Raw genomic sequence first — 7,500 nt, 5'->3', positions numbered from 1 at the left:
TAAAGGTGAGGTGAGGTGAGGTGAGGTGAGGTGATCCTCTGTGGGGTATAAAGGTGAGGTGAGGTGAGGTGAGGTGAGGTGAGGTGCGGTGCGGTGATCCTCTGGGGGTTATAGAGGTGAGGTGATCCTCTGGGGGGTATAAAGGTGAGGTGATCCTCTGTGGGTTATAAAGGTGAGGTGAGGTGAGGTGAGGTGAGGTGAGGTGAGGTGAGGTGAGGTGAGGTGAGGTGAGGTGAGGTGCGGTGATCCTCTGTGGGTTATAGAGGTGAGGTGCTTTCTCAGGTCTGAACTCTTTAGAATTCAGCTTCCCCATAATAATGTAAAAGGCAAATCAGAGAGCTGTTCAATTTTAATAAGTTTTAGTGTGTTGACTTCCAGTGCCCTCTCCTTCCAGAGGGTCCAGGGTGGAGGGGGAGGGTTAGTGTGTTCCCTTCAGAGGGTCCAGGGTGCTGCACCGCCCTCATTAGGAGGTGAGAACAGCAGAGGCCCTGCAGAGGCAGACACACACACACACACACACACACACACACACACACACACACACACACACACAGAGAGAAGCACACAAACACACAGCCAGGTTTCCATGACGAACCTTCACACATAGCACAGTCCCTCAAAAGATCATTCTTTTTGTTTGTTCCATACTCCCCCCCCCCCCCCCAAAAGACAGCTTTATTGTTTCTGTTAAATATATTAAAGGCATCGGTGCAGATGGGATTTTTGAACTGGGGGGGGGCGCTAACATCGCCTAATCAGCTGTGCAGAGTTATTAACTGATGATTGTCGCCTTACGTAGGGAGAGTGGTGGGGACGGATCGGGGTCACTATGAATCTGGGGGGGGGACATGTCCCCCCCGTCCCCAGTGCTATCTGCGCCCCTGGTTAAAGGTGTATAGTTTCTGTTGTTATAATTCATTCTACACCGACTGTCATGAGGGATGCAGTGAAAAGATTATTTGAATCCATATTTTTGTGTATTTCACTTTTTGAGAGAGTTGGAGAAATGCACAAAAATGGAATCAAAGTGTTGTGCGCCTGCATTTGATCAGAATGATATCATTGTTGTTAGTTTCATTGCCTTTCATAGCCTTTTTGTTTTGTGTTGGCCACTTCTACAGTAACAGCCACACATCCCCATCCGCTCTGGAAGATGAAACATTGTGGTCAGCAGCTGGACCTCAGGTACCAATTATCTTTTGTTTACCAGTGCAGGGACGGCAATACCAATTATGCCCACTAGATGACACCCCAACACCCAAAATATTGTGACAGAAAGCTTGTTAGATGAAAACAACTGAAATGATGTTACTTTTAATGTTCAAACCAATAACAATGGAAAAATAGTACAGTCCTTCCTCCAGCATCCTCTGTATGTTCATCAGATGATGGCCTCCTACCGACCTACCCACCTTCTATTTATCAGATGATAGCAGGGCTGTGGGAAGACGTTCTGGGAGGCAACGCTCAATCCATATTCATATCTTAGATCAAAACTGTACCTCCTGCTAGGCAATATATGTCTAACCTTGATGAGACTGAAGTAACCAGCTTTGCAGGGACACATCTACATCTCAAAGGGCTCCTTCAACTTTGGCCTAGTGGTCCTTCAAAGGGAAACCCCAGGAAGCCAATGAGACAAATGATGTCTTCTTCTTTCTCTTGGCCCAAATGCATGACTGCAGATGACACCACCTTGCCTTTACCTCTTAGAAGCACAGATCCCTGACACCAGCTTGCCTTTACCTCTTAGAAGCACAGATCCCTGTTCACTGCTTCACTTCAGTTCCAATAGTGGTCTCTTCAGAAGGGTAGAATCCTTGGGGGTGGAACAGTGGACCTTCTGGGCGGGAGATTGTTGCGCAGCCTCCCAGCATGCACCGGGTGTTGTGTGTGAATGTGTCTGATTCACAAACAGCACTCTCCTGGGGTAGTGCGCTATATGGGACACAGGTGTTGCTTAAAAACTGAGATCTCGTTCCAACTAGCTGGCCACATTGGTGTCAGTAGCGGGCTTGAGCACTGCGCCATAAGAGGGAGAGAGAGTGATCCAGGAAGTGGGCAATCTGCCCAAGGGCAGTAGGACAACACAGCTAGTCCAACTAGCGACACACGGCACAATGGCTGGAGCCACAAAGCAGCTGCCACTCACCTGGACCTCCTAGCAACTGGAGGGGAAGGCGTTGTGGGTGCTCCTTGACCTGGCCTCAGCAGAGCAGTGGGACCTTCAGGCCTTGACCAGGGCACGGGAGAGGCCATTCCTTCAGGCCTTGACCAGGGCACGGGAGAGGCCATTCCTTCAGGCCTTGACCAGGCCTCACCGGAGAGGCCATTCCTTCAGGCCTTGACCAGGGCACCAGAGAGGCCATTCCTTCAGGCCTTGACCAGGGCACCAGAGAGGCCATTCCTTCAGGCCTTGACCAGGGCATCGGAGAGGCCATTCCTTCAGGCCTTGACCAGGCCTCACCGGAGAGGCCATTCCTTCAGGCCTTGACCAGGCCTCACCAGAGAGGCCATTCCTTCAGGCCTTGACCAGGGCACCTGAGAGGCCATTCCTTCAGGCCTTGACCAGGCCTCACCTGAGAGGCCATTCCTTCAGGCCTTGACCAGCGCACCAGAGAGGCCATTCCTTCAGGCCTTGACCAGGCCTCACCTGAGAGGCCATTCCTTCAGGCCTTGACCAGCGCACCAGAGAGGCCATTCCTTCAGGCCTTGACCAGGGCACCTGAGAGGCCATTCCTTCAGGCCTTGACCAGGCCTCACCAGAGAGGCCATTCCTTCAGGCCTTGACCAGGGCACCTGAGAGGCCATTCCTTCAGGCCTTGACCAGGGGCACCAGAGAGGCCATTCCCCGGCGGCAGGTCTCCACTGGTCAGAGCAGAGAGCAGCTCTTCATCAGCTAAGAAGAGCTTGGGCACCTTCGTCCGCAGATGTGTAGCTGCACGCACGCCCAACATGGCTACCTGCAGTACCCCACAGCTGCCCATGCACGCCCCAACATGGCTACCTGCAGTACCCCACAGCTGCCCACGCACGCCCAACATGGCTACCTGCAGTACCCCACAGCTGCCCACGCACGCCCCAACATGGCTACCTGCAGTACCCCACAGCTGCCCAAGAGCAGCGGTGCCCTCCACACTCTCCTGCAGGGGCTCACACCAGTGCAGGGGTTCACACCAGTGCAGCTGCGCCCGCATGTTCACCTCGCCATGCCCCAATCCCTTGGCAAGGCTCTCCTCTCCGCAAAGCCAAACGGAACCAGGTAGTGCCAGCCCAGCATTGTTCCATGCTAGCTTGGCATTCTGCATAATATATTGCATGATATTCAGCACTTCTTCTCCTGTTGAATGTCAGATGCAGTTAAAAACCTTTTTTATGGTATTCCCTTTAAATACATAAATATACAGTAGCCGCAGCAGTCCATACAGAAGTCACTGATACTAAGTGTCCTAATGCACCATGACCCTGACATGATTGCTTAAACAGTGTATTTCTTGCATCAGTGCAGGTGATACACACTTAAGAGTTACGCTCAGGATAACTGCTGTGAAATAATACAGTAATACACACAAAGTACAAAGCATTAGGTGTTAACTCTGGCAACAACAGCAATAGCAACACAAAACAAAGTTGGGTTATCCCTTCTCTAATCGTTACGGAAGATTGAAAAAAAAATCTATGCATGTCCTGAAATAAAGCAGTGTTGCACTCTCTCTCCGTATTAAGCTCCAGCCAAAGACTGCAATGAGCTGCTGTAAACAGCCTCCAGTCCGTGTGGTTTGTGGGGGCACTTGGAGGCTGCTGACTGGAAGCAAGCCTTGAGAAAATAAGACGGTTGTGTTCATTTCAGCTAAAAAACACACTGCTCTCTTGGCCAAGGGGAGAGGACCGCTCTTGACATTATCAAAGTCCATGACAAAAGAAGAGCTCAGTCAAGACAAGAGCCAGAGGGCCCTCTTATAGTGCAAGGACAGAGCGAAAGAGGGAAAGAGGACACTAATAGTGCAAGGAAAGAGGGAAAGAGGGAAAGAGGGAAAGAGGGCACTAATAGTGAAAGGAAAGAGGGAAAGAGGGCACTAATAGTGCAAGGACAGAGGGAAAGAGGGAAAGAGGGAAAGAGGACACTAATAGTGCAAGGACAGAGGGAAAGAGGGAAAGAGGGAAAGAGGACACTAATAGTGCAAGGAAACAGGGGAAGAAGGAAAGAGGGAAAGAGGGAAAGAGGGAAAGAGGGAAAGAGGACACTAATAGTGCAAGGAAACAGGGGAAGAAGGAAAGAGGGAAAGAGGGAAAGAGGGAAAGAAGGAAAGAGGACACTAATAGTGAAAGGAAATAGGGAAAGAAGGAAAGAGGGAAAGAGGACACTAATAGTGCAAGGAAAGAGGGAAAGAGGGCACTAATAGTGAAAGGAAAGAGGGAAAGAGGGAAAGAGGGAAAGAGGACACTAATAGTGAAAGGAAAGAGGGAAAGAGGGAAAGAGGACACTAATAGTGCAAGGAAAGAGGGAAAGAGGGAAAGAGGACACTAATAGTGCAAGGAAAGAGGGAAAGAGGACACTAATAGGAAAGAGGGAAAGAGGGAAAGAGGGAAAGAGGGAAAGAGGACACTCTTATAGTGCAAGGAAAGAGGGACTGCAACTCTAATAAAGAAGGGAACAGGTAGATGCCTTAGGTGCCTAATCAGGTCAAATGCCCGGCTTAGCAGTTGCTCCAGCACAATTAGCGTGTTAATAAAGACTACACAACACAGTCCACACGCGTTCAGTAAAGCCTCTCAGCAATACTAATGAGAAAGTGGAAATGCCACACTCTATAACCCACACAAGGAAAAACTCAGTGGGGGACAACTAAGGAAAAACTAATGATGAATAAAAACTGAAACTGAGTAAGGGCTTGGGACAGAGAAAGCGGAGTTGTGTATTCTCATGTCAGCTATAATGAGCACGCCGTTGAACTGTTTCTCCATGTGTTTTGCTTTTCAGTATTCCCTCTTTCAGAGCAGCTGGCTTGCTCGTAGAATCTCCACTTACTCAATGGATTTGTTGTTCATTTGCAGTTCATCATTGCAATGCTGAATGTTATGCATGACTTACTGGAGTTACTAAACCTATTGTGTGTTTATGTATTTAAAATACTGCAAGCTGGTAAACAATAGTTTACACTGCTGACATTTGGCCTATCAATGATTATTCTCAGCTTGCTGTGACATCAGTTGACACGTGTTAAACCAGTTGCACTTTTCTTTTATTTCTTGTTTATCAGGAGATAACTCCAAATCTCTACTAAAAATAAAAGTCAAAGATGACCTGCAGATATTCCACGAAGACTAACTTGAAGTCTTTCAACATTGAAAGCAGGCATGCTGCAGACCAGCTTGCTCAGGCCGGTGACCTAATAACTGCTTGGTTGTCACACCTACGACTGTCATAGCTGCTGAGCCTGTGAAACCTTTCAGACAAAAAGAAAATCCTAAAGGTCATGGTGGAGTGGGAGCCATATAAGACCCATGTCCACTCATGGCCACAAGCCAGGCAGCAAGCAGCATTCTTTTCTCAGGCTCTCAGCACATTCAGACCATTCGGAGAGGTCCTTTCATGTTGGTCATCTCGGCTCTGAATGAAGCAGACTCCTGCAATCTCTCTGCTGGTGCATGAGAGAATGATCCGGGCCTTTTGATCTCTGCTGCTGACACACTCCATCCTGGCTGCCTGGCCACCACCGCCTCCTTTGTCTCCTCTCCTCCATGTCCAAACTGTAAAGCTCCAGATTACTTCTTATAGGTCAGGCATTCCTGCACTGGGAAATGTGATGATAAAAAGCAAGAACATGAAAACAGGCTGAAGGTAACATAATTCCTATAGAAAACCTCTTAACCTGGGGCAGATTACGCTTTCCTGTCTGATACCAGCCATGGATCTTCCTTTCAGTGCCACTATATACACACAAGGTGCAGTGTTTGCCCAGAATCGTTCATAAACTATATTTCATGACTTATACTTGCACCTATAGAAAACACAGCTTCATAAACAAGTGTTTCATTGGTGATGAATCTTCATTGTAAGATATAATACTCAGATATAATACTCAAAGCAAATTCATTGAGGAGGTCTGCTTTGAAAGCCCCTCTCCCTCCAAACAATGATTCACACATTACAACAGGAACAGGCATATAATTCAGTTTGTTCTTTCAACTGTTTCACATTTTTGTATCAGCTTACGTGGTGACACTGTTCCTTTCCCCCCAGATGATGAGCATCAGTGGCCAGCAGTAGGGCTTTCAGTACACATGGTGATCGCACGTTTCTTCAGCCAGCTCTGGTTTCAGTGAAATGACAGCACTAAATGGCTGCTAAAGGAGGGATTTTCTGTCAAAACATGCCAAAGCTTTAGCAGATCTCCAGAAGCCTAGATGATGGCTTTAAGATGAGTTTCCTGCAACTGACAGACACATTTGGAATAGGGTAACAGGCAAATGACTGCACCCACATTCTGTCTGAGTTGGGTCCCTCCTGATCAGCTTGACTGCAGAAAATCAATGAGGTTACATTAATGACTACGTTACTGATGCTATTTAAATACTGTGTATCTGTTTCCAATCCAGCATCATCACTTTGCTATTCAAAGTACTGACAAATGTGCTAAATATGTGAAGGTCTAAATGACACAAGTACAGCACAAACACATTTGAACAGCTTGCTCTGCAGGAGTACAATCAACTGCATATCAGTTTGGATGGCCAATCACCTCACATTTTCAGAATTTGAAAGAGTTAAACATTAATGCCTCCGACTAATGGAAATGCAGTGAAGTGTTGCCGTGCAGGAGTGCAGTGGAGTCCAGACGGGGAACACTAATGACACAATCATGGACAAAAGCAAAATGGGAAAAATTCAGCCCCTTTCTCCACGCACCTCCATCTGGAGGAAATCAGAAGTGTGCGTCCGTTGCTGTGCTCGTGTGATTAGGCCCCATTATGTTCTCGAGTGGCGACCACAATCCATTTTGCTGTGAACCTCAGATGCTGTATCCCCAATGTTTATGAAAAGAATTAATCAGGAGTACGTTTTTTTTTACCAGCGAATACCTCCTCCTCTAGCCCACAGGAAACTTCCATGAGACCCCCCCCCCCCGTGTCCTCGCCTTACAGAGGCGGCAAAATGTCAAGCGGCTCTCACCCGCAGCACGGATGACTCAGAGCCCAGGAGAAAACTGATGGGTTTTGGGTTCTCGATTATTGTTTAGTGCATTCAGAAGGTTTGACATCGTGTGTTCCCCCCCGTCTCCAACACACACAAACAAGAGTAAAAGCTTCCAGCTGTGGTGCCAAAGCTTCGGAGTAGCGTTCGCCTCATCTTGTCTCGTCTCATCTCATCTCGTCTCGTCTCGTCAGTACCCTCTCCAGTCTGCCTCAGACAGATGACACGAGGGACACCAGGTGCTGAAACAAACTAACTAACTAAAAAAAAAAAACACAAATGCTTGTCTTGAATCATTTCAACCT

This window comes from Clupea harengus, unplaced genomic scaffold (genome assembly GCF_900700415.2).
Source record: "Clupea harengus unplaced genomic scaffold, Ch_v2.0.2, whole genome shotgun sequence".
NCBI lineage: Eukaryota > Metazoa > Chordata > Actinopteri > Clupeiformes > Clupeidae > Clupea > Clupea harengus.
Note: the sequence above shows the minus strand (reverse complement) of the source record.